The sequence below is a fragment of the Euphorbia lathyris genome, chromosome 7, assembly GCF_963576675.1.
Source record: "Euphorbia lathyris chromosome 7, ddEupLath1.1, whole genome shotgun sequence".
Lineage (NCBI taxonomy): Eukaryota > Viridiplantae > Streptophyta > Magnoliopsida > Malpighiales > Euphorbiaceae > Euphorbia > Euphorbia lathyris.
In genome coordinates this window covers 18,371,138-18,388,935 of record NC_088916.1, presented here as the reverse complement: position 1 = coordinate 18,388,935, position 17,798 = coordinate 18,371,138, and the positions used below count along the sequence as shown (strand labels likewise).

The 17,798-nt window shown below is 34.0% G+C and overlaps 1 long non-coding RNA gene across 2 annotated transcripts; it reads right to left on the bottom strand.

Moving 5' to 3' along the window:
* Nucleotides 1-14,125: 14,125 nt before the first annotated feature.
* On the bottom strand, nucleotides 14,126-16,011 carry LOC136235160 (uncharacterized). Of its 2 annotated transcripts, XR_010691686.1 has the most exons (4): nucleotides 15,822-16,011; nucleotides 14,702-14,791; nucleotides 14,416-14,575; nucleotides 14,126-14,312 (listed from the first exon to the last, which is right to left on the bottom strand). It is a non-coding gene; the product is annotated as an uncharacterized lncRNA (long non-coding RNA). The 2 variants fall into 2 exon arrangements; XR_010691685.1 differs by lacking the exon at nucleotides 14,416-14,575.
* Between the last annotated feature and the right edge of the window lie 1,787 nt (nucleotides 16,012-17,798).

Sequence of the window (17,798 nt, the reverse complement as noted above, 5' to 3'; positions counted from 1 at the left end):
GGTCTTACCGCAGAATTATGATCTAGTTTATGAGGTTGTTCCACATCTTGTCTCTGACTTGGATAATGATTTGCTTACTCATTGTCCGGATATGAATGAAGTTCGTATGGCAGTCTTTGCAATGGATAGCAGTAGTTCTCCTGGACCTGATGGGTTTTCTAGGGTCTTTTTTCAGTCTTTTTAGGATATTGTTGGTGCTGATGTGTTTGCTGTTGTCAAAAGCTTCTTTATGAGTGGCATGATACATCCTGGCCTGTGCTCCAGTATTATGGTCCTTATCCCGAAGGTGGAGGGTGCGATATCTCTTGATCAGTATAGGCCTATTGCAATGAGCAACTTTAGTTATAAAATAATTGCAAAAATTTTGGCTGATAGACTCGCTTCTATTGCATCTCGCATTGTTTCTCAGAATCAATTTGGATTTATTCCTGGACGAAGTATTCACCAATGCATTTCGCTTGCTTCTGAAGGCACTAATATGCTTCGTAAAAAGTTTTTTGGAGGGAACTTAGCCTTGAAGGTTGACATCAGGGAAGCTCTTGACACTTTAATTTGGAATTTTTTACTTGCCGTGATGGACGCTTTTGGTTTCTCTATTCAATTCAGAGACTGGATTCTGAATGTTTTATCTGCATCTCAGATTTCAATTTTGAACAATGGAGCCATTAGTGGATATTTCAGATGTTCAAGAGGGGTTCGACAAGGCGATCCACTGTCTCCTATATTGTTTGGTATTGCCGAGGACTTTCTTAGTCGTTGGTTGCTTCACCTCGTGGATACTGGGCGACTTGCTCCAATGCAATATACTTCTGCAAAGGTGTTTCCGACTTATTTATTTTATGCTGATGACATTCTTCTCTTCTGCAGGGCCTCTTCGGGTAATCTAGCTGTTATTAAAGGTGTATTTGAGTTGTATGGATCTATCTCGGGTCAGTGTGTTAGTTGGAACAAATCTGAATTATTTCTGGGCTCCTTTGTTTCTTCTGGACGTGGTAATCGTCTTGCTGATATTATTGGTATTCGTCAAGGGTCTGTTCCATTTCGCTATCTTGGAGTCCCTTTGTTTTTTGGTTTACCAAAGACACGACATCTGACTAGTTTGATGGATAGGGTGCTTACTCACTTTGCTAAATGGAAAGGGCATTGTTTGTCTATGGCTGGGAGAGTGGCTCTGGTAAATTCTGTAATTACTGGTAGCTTTATTCACTCTTTTAGCATTTATAAGTGGCCCTCTGCGCTGCTTACACGTATGACTAGGCATATGAGGAATTTTATTTGGTCTGGGTCCATTAATTGCAAGAAGCTTGTCACTGTCCCTTGGAAAATTTGTTGTCAAAACTTCAAGGATTGAGGTCTTGGAATCAAGAATCTATCTATTCTAAACAAAGCGTTGAATGGAAAGATGGCTTGGGGTCTTCTTCAAGAAAAGTCTCTCTGCTTTAACTTACTTAGTACTCGTTTTCTCAATAAAGCGGGACAATCACGACATTATATCATGAATTCTTCTATTTGGGGCTTGATAAAATCCATTTATTCTGAAGTTGAGCATCACTGTTTTTAGTGGATTGGTCAGCACTCTGAACTTAATTTTTGGAATGGGGCCTGGATGCGTCCTTCACTGGCTGCACAGGTTGGCTTATCTGCTAGTCAACAGCGTTGTTGTTTTGATTTGGTGGAGGATTATTTGGATGGTAATAATTGGCACAATCTGCCCGTGTTACCTGCGGATGTGGAGAATAGATTGCGGAATATTAGGCGGGGTAGGGACGATGTTGATATTTGTGTTTGGAAGCCTACTACGAGTGGGGTTTTAACTGTTAAGCTCTTATACGCTTGGCTTAGATCTCCTCCTACTCAACAGCCTTGGAGTCGTTTTTTAAGGTGCCAGAGTGTTCCTCCTGCACACTCGCTTATTGGATGGCGGGCTTATCTTGGGTATTTGCCAACACATGATCTGCTTCAGTTGCGCGGCTGTCAAGTTGTTTCTCATTGCAGTTTGTGCTTGTTAGATTCTGAAATGTTGGACCACCTTTTTGTCTCCTGTCGGTTTTCCAAATTTATTTGGCATGGTGTTAGCTCATTGTTTGGAAGACGAATTAACACAGACTCGACTCTTAAGAATCTAGTTGATCATGCTGTTATTCAACGTTTCAGTACTCAAATCGCTGATTTATGGGCGGCTGCAATTGTTAATACAATTTGGGCTCTATGGCTTGCTCGTAATAGGTCCATTTTTGAGGATGAGAGGGTTGATACTTCCATCACGCTGAGACGGATTTGGGGAGCTGTTCGTGAATCTGCTCACACTGGACGGGGCTCCGTTTGGAATTCGAAAGTTGAACTTCAAATCTTAGGTGAGCTCGGGATTGAAAAGCGTCTTGCTAAGGATCCGCATATTACTCCGATTTTTTGGCAACCACCTCCGAGGGATTGGATTAAGATCAATACTGATGCGTCTGTCATGGGTGCTCCTGGTCCTGCGGGTTGCGGAGGTATTTATCGCTCGCATACTGGCATGTGCCTTGGTGCTTTTGCCTTTCCGATTGAAAGTTCCTTTGCTTATCTTGCTGAACTATCTGCTGCTATTTACGCCATTGACATGGCTATCAGCAAAGGTTGGCGGAAAATTTGGCTTGAAAGCGACTCAATGTATGTTGTGCAGATGTTCAAATCTAAATCTTGTTCGGTCCCTTGGTTGCTTAGACAAAAATGGTTCAATTGTTTAAATCAGGTCGATTCTTTGGCTTTTGTGGTGTCTCATATTTTTCGTGAAGGAAATCATGTTGCGGATTCGCTTGCAAATTATGGACGGACGGCAACAGCTTCGACTTGGTGGGATGTTGTCCCAGATTTTTATGGATCGGTCTTTTTTCATGATCGTGTAGGACGTTGCGTTTATCGCTTTTCCTAATTCTTTTGCTTCATTTTATTCTTTTTTCTTTTTGTATTATGACATATATTTACTCTTTTAATAAATTTGGTTCGGGGCTTTTTTGGGTCTATGGTGGGGGTGCCAGCATAGCTGGGATGTCCGCCGCTTACTCTTCCTCGCTAACCAATCTTTAATAAAAAAACCTGCTAGAAAGATTTTTGAGTGATGCTTTTTTCCAGAAATATCCTTTTGGTGTTGAAGGCTATCATATGGAATGACGGGTTCTGAATTAGGATATGCATTGAATGATGTGATGAAAAGAATAGAATCAGCAATGGATAAATGTAAGGAAGAGAAGGAGTCTGATGGAGGAGAAATATTTCGATGCTTTGAAGGTTTGTGAAGAATTGATGAAGGAGGAGCTAAGGAATTTTAGGTCTTATGTATTTCAAGGAATTATTTACACTTTGATGAGAGAGAAAAGGCTTGAGCATTTCAGGAAGCTTGTCCCGAAGAATCATCCACACAAACGGCTGAAATTTCAATCATCAACAATATTGTTTTTTTTTACAAATTGCAGGTTGTTCCCTCTCAATTGCAGACTGCTGATTTTTGATGAAGTCGTCCTTGGGGCTGTTGTATATATTATTACATACAGTCCCTATTATGACGGAAAAGCTTGCTAGTATCCGAAATTAGAGGACGGATCAATCATTGATCGGGTTCCTTTAATCACGGTGCTAACAAGTTGTACATGCATCACCAACTCCTGTTAACCAAGTTTCCATCATTCGGCTTGCTTATACGTTGTATTAGAGCTCTTGAACATAAGTCCATAACCAGTCCCTGTTCTCACGAAGGGTTTGTCGGTGCCAATAAGTAGAGGCCTCTGAACATAAGTACACAACCATTACCTATTCTGACAAAAGGTTTCCCGATGGGAAGGATTAAAGGTCAGATCAATCATTGATCGGTTTCCTTTAATCAAGGTGCCCACAAGTTGCTTTTGAGTGCATCACTAATTCAAGTTGTCAATAAAGTTGTTGTGGACATCGGTGCACTACCAATCCTTATTCTAACAATGGGTTTTCCGGTGCCAAGGAGCAGAAGCCGAATCAATCAATTCAATGGAGAAAATCAACATGATTCCAACAATGGGAAGGTAAATTCTCCTCAAAGAGTTTTATTTGTTAGATAGACTTGATAGACATTGCTTGATGAATAAATTGCGGCCTTGTGGCCTGCTATTATTTTATTGCAAACAGAATAGCGGCTATAAGCCAGCTTTATAATTTTCAAATTAAAATTGCTTTGTGTTACATCAAATACATATTGCTTATATCCTATGGCTGATGCTCCCTCAGTTCCCAAAGGATGGGATAGAATTTCTTGAGGTACTTTCCATTGAGGAACCCTCTTATATGGCTCCCCTTGCAAGTTGGCTAACCAATAAGAGTTTCCTTTTAGAACTTGGAAGACTTTGAATGGTCCTTCCCAATTTGGAGACCATTTTCCATATGCTCTATCTTTACTCCCAACTGGTAAGATGAGTTTCCAAACCATGTCCCCTTCTACAAAGGTCTTTTTCTTCACTCTCTTATTGTATGCTCTAGTTACTTTCTTTTTCTGGGAGATCATTCGATCAAGTGCTTGCATTCTGGTTTCATCAGACTCTTCAAGTTCCATCATCATATAGCTTCTGTGTATTCTACTAGAGTGAGTTCATTTTGTCTGGCTACTCTGAAGGACGGCACTACTACCTCCAAAGGAAGCATGACATCATGTCCATATGTTAACGAGAAAGGACTGACGCCTGTGGCACTCATTTTTTATGTTCTGTGTGCCCATAAAGTTACTGAAAGTAAGACATGCCATTCCCTGGGATTATCTTCGATCATCTTTTCAAGGATGTTGATGAGAACTTTGTTGGAAGCCTTGGCTTGACCATTAGCTTGTGGATAATGAGGGGTAGAGTGCAACAACTTGATTCCATAATCTTCCATGAAGTCCTTCATCTCTTCTCTAGTGAACATGGTTCCTTGGTCTGTAGTAATTGACTAAGGATCCCATACATGTGAATGATGTTCTCCTTGATGAACTTCACAACATCTATCTGGTCCACTTTCTTCATTGGTAAGGCCTCCACCCATTTTGTGAAGTAGTCTATTGTCACGATCATAAAGCTGTGCCCTTTTGATGATGCGGGATAAATTTTCCCTATCAAATCAATTGCCCATCCTCTGAAGGGTCATGGCTTGACGACTGCGTGCATCTCATCTGCATGGACTCTTTGAATCTACCCATATCTTTGATATTGGCGGCATCCTTTTGCATAAGACATACAATCCTTCAACATAAATGGCCAGAAGTATCCATGTCTCCTTATGAGCCACTTCATCTTGATGCCTGCCTGATGAGCTCCACATACTCCTTTATGGACTTGTTTCATAACTTCCATGTTGTCTGGAAATCCTAAGCATTTCAGCAAAAGTCCATCTACATTTTTGCGGTACAAGTCACCTTCCATCAATAAGAAGTTCAATGCTCTAATCTTGAAGGAATAAGGTACTTGTCTTCCTGGGTTCAACAGATACTCCATGATTTTTCCCTTCGCAGACTTCTTGTAATTCGTTTTTGCGAAGTAAAATCGTCACATTACTCCTTGCAGACTTCGCGAAATCCTCTTTTCGCGAAGCAAAATCATCATCTTCCTTGCACATTTCTATTCGCAGACTTCGCAAAATCATCTTTTCGCGAAGCCAAAACGTCTTTTATTTTCCTAACACGATTAAATTTTTCTGAAGGTGGTTGAATACATAACATCCCTTTCAGGAAAGCGGTGTACTAAGATGTAGAGGAGATAACTTTCCTTCTGATACAGGGAGAAATTCCCATCAAAATTCGTCACATTTACTTTGAAATGATTTGTTAGGAGTTTATTGTGGCAATCTTGCTGTAAATTTTGATAATGTTATGATTTTAATGTTGTTATTGTGGCATTGTTGTAAATTTTGATAATGTTACGATTTTAATGTTAGAATCTCTTGTTGTTATGCCTTTTTTTTGTTATTTAGCACTTCGCATATTTTGTAATATGCGAAGATAAAAATGCTTAAAAACACATCTTTTATCTTCGCAGACTTCGCATATTGCGAAATCTGCGAATTAAAATCATCTAGTAAATCAAACATTATCTTCGTAGACATCGCATATTGCGAAATCTGCGAAGTCGGACGAGAGGGAGAAAGACGAAAGCCTAAAAAATTTATAAGTGTTATATATATTAAAGGTATTTTGGGAAGGTCACACAAAATCAGTCTAGATATGTACTAGGTTGAGTAAATATGTTAAATATGTGAAAGTAATCTCATATATGAATTTTGTCACTTAAAGGAATGGTGGTATTTCATACTATTAGAATGTACTCCAAGAGGTATACATTCTTGTGGAAGCATAAGGACATATATGATGTTTGTTTGACTTTTGGCCACCATATGCACACACACGACCAATCTATCCGGCCCAAATTGGTTTGAGCATAAATATTTTTTTAGAATTTTTTTATTTAATTCAATAATTAATTTAATTAATTAATTTTAATTATTTAATTAACTAGGTCCTCCATCTTTCTTTCCTTACCAAAAGACTTCTTATTGAATAATATATTCCTTAGTCAAATTCCCACAATAGTACTGGTCAACAAATTTAAGTAATAGTAATTACATGAATATTCCTGAGACGGATACAAATTCAAGTAATTTCACTCGCTAATACAAATTGTAACTTTTCTTAGAAGTAGTTTTCCTAGCTTATAAGAAACGTAATTTTGTATTTACAAATTCTTTTCCTCTTCTAAAAACTTCTTCCAATTAAATATTTTCGTTTCTCTTTCGTTAATTATATATTTATAAATTCACCATCCTTATTCATCATTGATAAATATCATAGAAGAGAAGAAGGGAGGCGTAAAGAACCTTTCTCGGGCCTTCGAAATGCGTAAAACAACTTGTAACCCTTAGACATGGGATTATCTACTATGTTGCTTTAGGAATGGACTCATTGAACACTATATTACCGTAATGTACAAGCTAGCTGCAAAAACTATATCACGTTTTCCATTTTGTTGTAGAATGTAGAATAAATAACCCATAATAGAAGCCGCATGTTTTAACTCTCGACATGTCTCGTCTAGTTTGACAATGGTTTGTACAATCATTCCTTGAAACTAGAGGTGGTAAAATTACACGTGACATTAAATCGACAAGCAACTTGTGTTTGATTTTAGCTTAGTTAGTAATGTGTCATTTTTTGTTGAACGAAACTGACACGCAAATTTTTGGATTGGGTTAAGGTTGATATGCTAACCAAAAAACGATACGAAATGACACGAATTTCTAAAATTATTGTTATATTCTCTCGTGTTTTTATATATTACTTTATTAATAAATATAATAAAATTGTAATTATTACTTGCAAACATGATTCGAACCTCTTAAATTGTTATAAACACAAGACATTACTCTCTAATATAATATTAGTGGATTTTTCTATGGTTATTTTTAACATATAACATACTAATTTAAAAATGAAATATTATCATATATTCTTATATTTTTAAAAGTTATCATTAATATATATGCATAACAAAATCACATGTAACCCGAACAGATTAACACGAATGTAACATAAAAGTTTTTGGATTGGATTTGGGTTTACTCTTTTTAACATAAACCCGAAATGACACAACACAAACACAACGGCCAGGAATACGAAATTGCAAGGTCTACTTGAAGAGATATCAGTAAGCTCACAGATACAAGCAAATGAAGTTCCCTAGAACACCGGGAGGTGAAAGAAAACTCTTTTTCTTTTGTTTCACACATTTAGTCCTTAATGATGATTCTTTTATTTGTACATCGAGTCCTCAATTTTTATGCAATAAACCCTTTTTCCTCTCAATATGTAAATCTATATAAGTGGTCAAAAGGCTTAATGTATCATAATAAAAGAATAAAAACATCAAATTGGTTTAAACCTTGGAATAGTAAATAATACTCGGAGAGATTTGGAATTCATTTTTGAGAACTCTATCGATAAATTCTAAAATACTCTCGGAACAATACAATGATAAAATAGAGAGAAATCTCTTTAAAATTGTACTCAATCTCAACAACAGTAAAAAATCCTAAAATTCAGAAAAAATTTATAATCTTAAAATTCAGTGATTCTATAAACGAGGATTTAGAGCAGCTCCAATAAAAAGAACAGTGCCAGAACCCTCTTCTCTGATCATAAACAAAAACGGATGATTTGCAATAAAACTTCATTGAGACGGCTCCGTAAAAGGCACTGTGTCTCCATAACTCATTTCAAATACATTGACGGCAGTTGCAATTGTGCTTTCCTCGTTTACTTCGATAGAACATTTCTGAAATCCGTTCGATAGAACATTTCTGAAATCCGTTCGACACATAAAGTACTCCTAAAGTTTCAATCATCTCATCAATCTCAGCTTTCTCGCTATCAAAAGGCAAATCCAATCCGAGTTTCATCATGCTCGCACGATGCTTGTCTCCAATATGCTGATGTCTCACATAAAATATGCTTGTGCGAGCATCATGAAACTCGGATTGGATTTGCCTTTTGATAGCGAGAAAGCTGAGATTGATGAGATGATTGAAACTTTAGGAGTACTTTATGTGTCGAACGGATTTCAGAAATGTTCTATCGAAACGAGGAAGGCACAATTGCAATTGCCGTCAATGTATTTGAAATGAGTTATGGAGACACAGTGCCTTTTACGGAGCCGTCTCAACGAAGTTTTATAGCAAATCATCCGTTTATGTTTATGATCAGAGAAGAGGCTTCCAGCACTGTTCTTTTTATTGAAGTTGCTCTAAATCCTCGTTTATAGAATCACTGAATTTTAAGATTATAAATTTTTTCTGAATTTTAGGATTTTTTACTGTTGTTGAGATTGAGTACAATTTTAAAGAGATTTCTCTCAATTTTATCTAGGGGTGTCAATATGGGTTTGCGGGTTGTAAACGTGTCGTGTCGACTTACTCTGGTGACCCATTTATCCCAACCCATTTAATAAATGGGTCGACTCGGCACGATTCGTTTAAAAAGCGGGCTGAACATGTCAACCTAGCTAACCCAATTAATTTTGCAACTTCATACTAAAAAAATATTCAACTAAACAAAATGAAAAAGAAAATAAAAACATGCATAACTGCATATGAAAAAATAAAATCCAATACAAACTAACAAAACAAATTCAACAAGATAACATCAAAAGTCTAAAATCCAAAACTTACAAACAAAATAAAAAAATTCAATTCCAAATAACAAATAAATTAAAACATTCAATTCAACTTAAACAACAATAGAATTAGTATCTTGTTCATTAGTCTTTGATTTAAAATAATTTAAAGACCATAATTAACCTGGTTTAGATTGATAGCCTATTATTTATTATTTTATATACCAAAGGAATAAAGCATATTAAAAGCAACTACATGAGTTCTAGATTAAAGGAAAGCATCACTATCCTAGAAAAAAGAACTACTAACAGTCTACCAGAGTACAAAAGCCGTCGAATCTCATGGTCTCTCAAAATCAATACCTAATTTCCTAGAATTTCTTAGGCTCGCAGTTTCGGATAAATGAGTGTAACCGACTGAAGCTGAATCTCATGGACAGGAAAAAGAGGCAAAAGGACAATTTAAGTGGAAAATTAAATCAACAAAAGACTTGTGGCTGGAGACTGAAGCATTCACCGGATGTCAGTGAAGAGAGGCAGGCATCACAAATTGTTAGGGAAAGAAAGTTGGAAACCTAACGTGTTCTGTAATCTACTAATATGTATATATATATATATATATATATATATATATATATATATATATATATATATGAGTGAGATCCAGCGTGACCAGGGTTTAAGTTGTGACAATGAACTTATTGTGTGACATAACAAAACTACGTAGTTTTGATGATAATTAAAAAGGGGAAGGTGACAAATTGGTAAATAAAATGAAAGAGATGGTAGAGAAAATTGTTTTATTTATTTTCTTTAAAATACATTTTTCCGACATCTCTAACATCATTTTTCAAAAATTTTTATACTATTAGACTCGTCTAAATTAGACGATTATTTTAAGATCCCTGAAGCTCAATTAAAAAAATTTCCGGTGAATGGAATCCCAGTGGGCGTTTTCCGGCGAGAAAAAAAGTACCCAGAAAATTCTAAAAACATTCCAGAAAATGTAAAACATTATTCTAAGAAACTTTAATTCTTGGGTCGAAACAGGATTTATTACGGTTTAGTCCCAATAAAACTTTTTCCTTAATTTTATCCATTTTACATGCTTCAACAATTTGTTGGGACTATACCGTAAAAATCCCGCTTCGACCCAAGAATTAAAGTTTCTTAGAATAATGTTTTACATTTTCTGAAATTTTTTGAGAATTTTCTGAGCACTTTATTTCTCGCCAAAAAACGCCCACCCGGATTCCGTTCACCGGAATTTTTTTTACTTGAACTTCAGGGATCTTAAAATGACCGTCTAATTTAGACGTCTAATAGTATAAAATTTTTCGAAAAACAAAGTTAGAAATGTCAGAAAAATATATTTTAAAGAAAAGAAATAAAACATTTTTCTGTTGGAACAATACAAGTATTATGTTGGAACAAATGGTACACTGATTTGGAACAAATGGTACACTGATTTGGAACAATGTAAGTAGGAAAAAAAACGTACCCAAAAAATTATCAAAAAATTCGAAAACATGTAAACTATCATTTTAAGAAACTTTAATTCTTGGCTCAAAGCGAAATTCCTTACAGTTTTGACCCAATAAATTGTTGAAGCGTGTAAAATTGATAAAATTAAGGAACAAATTTTATTGGGACTAAACCGTAAGAAATCTCGCTTCGACCCAAGTATTAAAGTTTCTTAGAATAATGTTTTACGTTTTTTGGAATTTTTTTAGAATTTTCAGGGCACTTTTTTCCTTGCCAGAAAACGCCAACTCGGATTTCGTTCACCGGAATTTTTTTTACTTGAGCTTCAGGGATCTTAAAATGACTGTCTAATTTAGACGAGTCTAATAGTATCAAATTTTTCGAAAAACGAGGTTATAAATGTCAGAAAAATGTATTTTAAATAAAAGAAATAAAACAATTTTCTGTTGGAACAATATAATTATTATGTTGGAACAAATGGTACATTGATTTGGAACAACGTAAGTAGGACAAAAAACGTGTTCAGAAAATTATCAAAAAATTCCAAAACATGTAAAACATTATTTTAAGAAACTTTAATTCTTGTCTTAAAGCGAGATTACTTACAGTTTTTACCCAATAAATTTTTGAAGCATGTAAAATGGATAAAATTAAGGAAAAAGTTTTATTGGGACTAAACCGTAAGAAATATTGCTTCGACCCAAGAATTAAAGTTTCTTAGAATAATGTTTTACATTTTCTGGAATTTTTTGAGAATTTTCTGGACACTTTTTTGTTTGCCGGAAAACGCCCACCCGGATTTCGTTCACCGGAATTTTTTTTACTTCAGCTTCATGGATCTTAAAATGACCGTTTAGTTAAGACGAGTCCAACAGTATAAATTTTTTTGAAAAAGGAGGTTGGAAAAGTCGGGAAAATGCATTTTAAAGAAAAAAAATAAAACAATTTTCTCTTTTCTTTTATTTACAAATTTGCTACCTTCTTTTGGTTAATTATAAAATTGGTCCTTGTCACACAATAAGGCTCGTCACACTATAAGAAATGTGTCACACATGATCTCTCCTATATATATATATATATATATATATATATAGGAGAGATCATGTGTGACACATCTCTTATGGTGTGACGAGCCTTATTGTGTGACAAGGACCAATTTTGTAATTAACTAGGAGAATGTAGCAAATTTGTAAATAAAATGAAAGAGAAAATTGTTTTATTTCTTTTCTTTAAAATTAATTTTCCCGACTTTTCCAACCTCGTTTTTCAAAAACTTTTATACCGTTGGACACGTCTTAATTAGCCGGTCATTTTAAGATCCCAGAAGCTCAAGTAAAAAAATTCTGGTGAATAGAATCTGGCGATTTGTTTTTCTATGAGAAAAAAATGCCCAGAAAATTTTCAAAAAATTCCAAAAAATGTAAAACATTTTTTTGAGAAACTTTAATTCTTCACTCAAAGTGAGATTCCTTACGGCGATCAGGTGAGCGTTTTCCGGCGAGAAAACAGAAAGTTCCCAGTAAATTCTCAACAAATTCCAAAAAATGTAAAACATTATTTTAAGAAACTTTAATTCTTGGGTCGAAGTAGGATTTCTTACGGCTTAGTCCCAATAAAACAATTTCCTTAATTTTATCCATTTTACATGTTTCAACAATTTATTGGATCAAAACCGTAAGAAATCTCATTTTGAGCCAAGAATTAAAGTTTCTTAAAATGATGTTTTACATATTTCAGAATTTTTTGATAATTTTCTGGGCACTTTTTGGTCTTACCTTTCAGCACTATGTGTTGCAATATTTTGTTGGAACAATATAAGTATTCTGTTGAAACAATATGACTATTCTGTTGGAATAATATAATTATTCTGTTGGAAGAATATAAAAATTAGAATTATTTTCTAAATAATATAACTAATATAAATTTGAAGATATTATATTAAATACTAAGAAACAAAAATGAAATCGAAGATATAGATAATAAAATTGATTTGGAACAATTGTTAAAGTGATTTATATTATGTTGGAACAATATATGTATTATGCTGGAATAATAGAACTATTTTGTTAGAAAAAATGGTACGCTGATTTATTTTGTTGGAACAATATAAGTATTATGTTGGAACAAATGATACACTGATTTGGAACAATTTCGTACGCTGTCGGAACAACGTAAGTATAACAAAAAAATGTGCCCAGAAAATTATCAAAAAATTTCAAAACATGTAAAACATGATTTTAAGAAACTTTAATTCTTGGCGCAAAATGAGATTCCTTACGGTTTTGACTCTACAAATTGTTGAAGCATGTAAAATGGATAAAATTAAGGAACAAGTTTTATTGGGACTAAACCGTAAGAAATCTCGCATCGTTCCAAGAATTAAAGTTTCTCAGAATAATGTTTTACATTTTCTGGAACTGTTTGCAAATTTTCTGGACACTTTTTTTTCGCAAGAAAACGCCCACCCGGATTCCGTTCACCGGAATTTTTTTTAGTTGAGCTTCATGGATCTTAAAATGACCGTCTAATTTAGACGAGTCTAATAGTATAAAACTTTTCGAAAAACGAGGTTAGAAATGTCGGGAAAATGTATTTTAAAGAAAAGAAATAAAACAATTTTCTCTATCCTCACTTTCCTTTTATTTACAAATTTGCCACATTGCCTTTTTCAATTATCATGAAAACTACGTAGTTTTGTTATGTCACACAATAAGCTCATTGTCACAACCCTAACTCCTTGTCACACTGGATCTCACCCATATATATATATATATATATATATTAAGGTTAAAAATTAAAATTACTTTAATATCCATAAAAAAAATTATATTTACATGATATATGGGTTAGATGGGTTATATGAGTCGGGTTATATGGGTTCGCTGGTTAGATTGACACGACCCATAGACTCGTCTAAATTATACGGGTTACAACGAATTCGCGAGTCAACCCGCGAACCGACCCGCTTATTTTACGGGTTAGGCATGTCGACCCATTTATGACACAAACCCATTTATCTCAACCCTAATTCGTTTAATTTCCGTGTTACGTGAATCGTGTTATCGTGTTGTAATCAATATTGACAGCCCTAATTTTATCATTATAAATTGTATTATTCCGAGAGTATTTTAGAATTTATCCATACAGTTCTCGAAAATGAATTCCGAATCTCTCCGAGTGTTATTTACTATTCCAGGGTTTAAACCAATTTGATGTTTTTACATATTGAGTTTTTATAAGGTCTTTTTTATAAATAGCAATATCCATATTTTATGCATTGAATCCAAATAAAATCTGTAAAATCATTTAAAATCTCAAAATTTAAAAATAAGCTAGTGTGGTGAAGCTCTTAGCCTAGTGGTTGAGAGTTTACCTATGCCTTGGGAGGTCATGGGTTCGAATCACATCCGGGTCTGGTGGGGATTTTTCTTTATTCTTTAATGTAAGCGCATTGCGCGCAAATTTTTTTTTTTTTAAAAAAAAAAATCTAGTCTAATTAAAAAGAAAAAAGTATGAATGACAACAATGTTAGAGATCTCTGTATACACAACCAACTGTTTGCGACGAGACAATTCATAAGCATACCCGTTTTGCAATGAAATGCATAACTTGAGCCTCTGTAAGGTTGCTTCTTACTTTCCTCACTACATACGCCATGGGAATTTGTCCTGCTTCATCATCAGGGCGTACCTGCAACCATATAATGCAAATTAATATATATCCACCTCTTGTTGTTTATTAGAATACAGATACCTTGATGACAAAGTTATGGAAATTGTCTATATTAATTTACCAAAACGGTCGGATCCTATGGATAGCTTTGCTTCATCTCTGGAAAATTTAAGAGATGACAGTACGATCGGTCTATATTGCTCAAGAACAGGTTCTACTGAAGCCTTTATCAACTCAGACACTGCTTACAAACATCAAAATTTCGAGACACACATATAGTCCTATCGAAATAATAACACAAACAGTAACTTCAAAATACCAAACTTAGAAATCATTTAATTTCCTATACCTAGAGCTGCATACATCCAATTAAAAGACCGAAAAATGGGATCCAAAACAGTTCTTACCTCATTGAAATAGGGCCAGATCTTTGTAAGATGTTGATTGAGCCAATTCTTACCTCAATGAGTAAGGTGTATCTTTGCTCTATTCCAAACCTTATCAAAACAGAGGAGACATAATGATAAGTCTCTATTTCAGCGATAAAATATCCACTTGTTATGCTATTTGTTAGCCGGTTTGATTGTTATCACGGGTTTATTACTTGTTTTGTGTATTATGCTCCTACAGGGACTTATTATGAAGAAAGGAGCTGGATTGGGATTATTTGGAGCTAATTTGGTTAAAGATAAAATCTGGAGCTGTTTTAAAGATCTGAAGTCGAAACTGGAAGTTAGTCTTACGCAAGACTAAGAAGCAGACGGGCAGAAATCCAGATAAATCAAGTGCGAATCTGTTCAATTCCATCGCGTTTTCAGATGTCTATTCAAGAGTTTTAAGCCTATAAATCAGGAAGGAAGAAGCCAAGTAGTATTAGGAAGTTAGAATATTTATTTTTTTATAATTAGTTAGGATTTATCTCCTAATTAGGGTTGGAGAACTCTTATAAATAGGAGATGATCTATCTCTAATAAAAAAATTCCGTTTTATAATCAAAATTCAATTTTAATTCAATTTTCATTCCGTTTTTAGTTTTTAGGTTTAGCTTTTATTTTTATTTTGTTCTCTCTTTCACAAGAGAGAAAGGTTTTTCTCCATGGCTATTCATAGCTAAACTTGTATTTTCAATTAAGGGTTAATTCAAAGAAGGTTTTCTTCATTATTGTGAGACTGTTGTGCTTTAATTCTTATCTTACCGCTTATTTGTTCATTGCATTTTAGGGATTTATTCTCAATTGATTATTCATTCTTCGAATGATAACTGCAGGTCGTTCTTTGAATTGGATTGTCATACGGCTCAATTGGTAAAGTTAGAGTTTTACCTAAACGAACCAATCATAGTAGCAATCGATAATATAAATTAAGTTAGTTTTGTATTTGAAAGAATAGATTCAGATTTGACAACCTAAGGGCTGTGAAGTTATATTTATCTTTGTAGGTTTCGACGCCAATCACATAAGCACTCACATAAAAGTTCTTAAGTAAGCATATGAGATTAGACCAGACAACAGAGATTTAAAGAAATACCTTAATGATTTGAAGACAACAGAGCTTAGATTAGATTCCAGAGGACGAAATCAGTTGATGGACACCGATGGAATATCAGAGAGAGAGAGAGAGAGAACTTGGGGTGATCTTCTTCCGCCTCACATAGCAATGGCCTTTGTTGCCGTCACAGAGAGAGAACGAAAGGAAAATTAGGGAGCGACTAGGAAGAAGTTAATTTAGGGTTTCCTCACACCAGATTAGCAAAACAGAGGAGATCGGCGGAGGCGTTCACGAGAAAGAGAGAAGAGGCAAGGTAGGGTCAGTAAATTAAAAATAAATAAAAAACAAATTAATGTTTGGCAAACAGGTAAAGAATTGTGTTTGTAAGGGTAAAAACAAAATTAAGAGTTAAATTTTCGATAACAATAAATATTTTGATTTTTTGTAGTGACACTTTTTAAAAGTGTATTTAAAAAAGCGTTGATATAAGGGTTATTTTTTGTAGTGAGATTATACTAAAAGAATTAGTACATGTTTTATTCATATCTAAAATTCACTTCGTTCATGTTCATATTCTTTTCTAAAATTAGAACACAACCAATCATGTTTGGCAAATAGTTTTTTTTTTAATTAAAGGTTTGAACTATTTTAGAGATTTTAACTAGTCAAAATTTTAATAGTGATGTTTATCGAGAAAATTGTTGAAAGAGTTTATTAGATTCAAAAAAACTAATTTTAAAAAAGCTTAAGAGTTCTTTCAATTAGTTTATTATTGCATGTCTTTTGAATAATATTTTTACCTCTAACTACTACACTTTAACTTCAAATCAAAATTTTATATGTGTCATTATATAAAGAAAATTATTAGCAATCAGCTAAGTTTTACTAAACAAATAAGCAGTTAATCAAATCAGTTAACTAATAATTAATTGCCAAACAGTGCCTTAAAATCATACTAATAGATTAATAGTGGAAAGTACTGCAATGTACTTCTCAATTCGGCCCAATGATTTTGGGTCAATCCTAAAAATCTACAATATCGTTTTTCTTTCGAATAATCATAATAATTTCCACTGATTCTTTAGTCAATTTTGCGAGGTGGACTATATTGACTCGATGTTCAAATTTTTATGAAAGATTCAAGTGATTATTTTATCAAGAAACAATCAATTTCAATAATTTTTGTGCTATTGTGAAAATTAGGCTTCTTGTTTTAACAATAATTATATTAATTATTAGATTTCTTTATTAATTTTGAAATTGTACTTATATATTTATTTATTAATTAATTTAAAATATATTAGTATAGTTCTTAAAAAAAATATATTAATATATCAATAGTTTTACCTATTAACAAAACAGAATCATAATTTTATCAAAAAATTAATAATGGTTCCTCATCGTATTAAGATGGTTTGTGGTAGGGCCGGTCCTGGACATTGTTTCGTGAGCATCTGTCTAGTGTCCAAGAAATTAAGAAACCAAAAAAATATTTTTTACATAGTATATATATAAATAAAATCACAGCAGGAGGGTTTTATTACTGTGATTTGGTTTTTCTTGTCCTGCTGTGATTTGTTTTTTTTTTCGATTTGGTAAGAAATCTCTTAAAAGGTCATGGGTTCGAGTTTTAGGAGCAGCCTCTTGCCAAATAAATTGGCAGGAGAAGGCCTGCCCCTAGTACACCCTTGTGGTGGGACCCCTCCTCGGACCCTCGCTCAGCGGGGACGCGTAGTGCGACCGGGCTGCCCCTTTGGTAAGAAATCTCTGAACCTAATTTTTATTTTCAATGTTAAATATTTGAAATCTTGTATTCTTCTACTGCTGTAATTTGGGTTTTTTTATTGCTATTTGGTAAGAAATATTTTAACATATAGCAATTACTAATTTAGGGTTTTTTTTAGCAAATAACTTATTTGAGGTTTTTTTAATAGGAATCATAATTTATATTAACAGGTTTTTTAATAGGAATTATAATTTATATTAACAGGTTCATAGCAATTACTGATTTGGGTA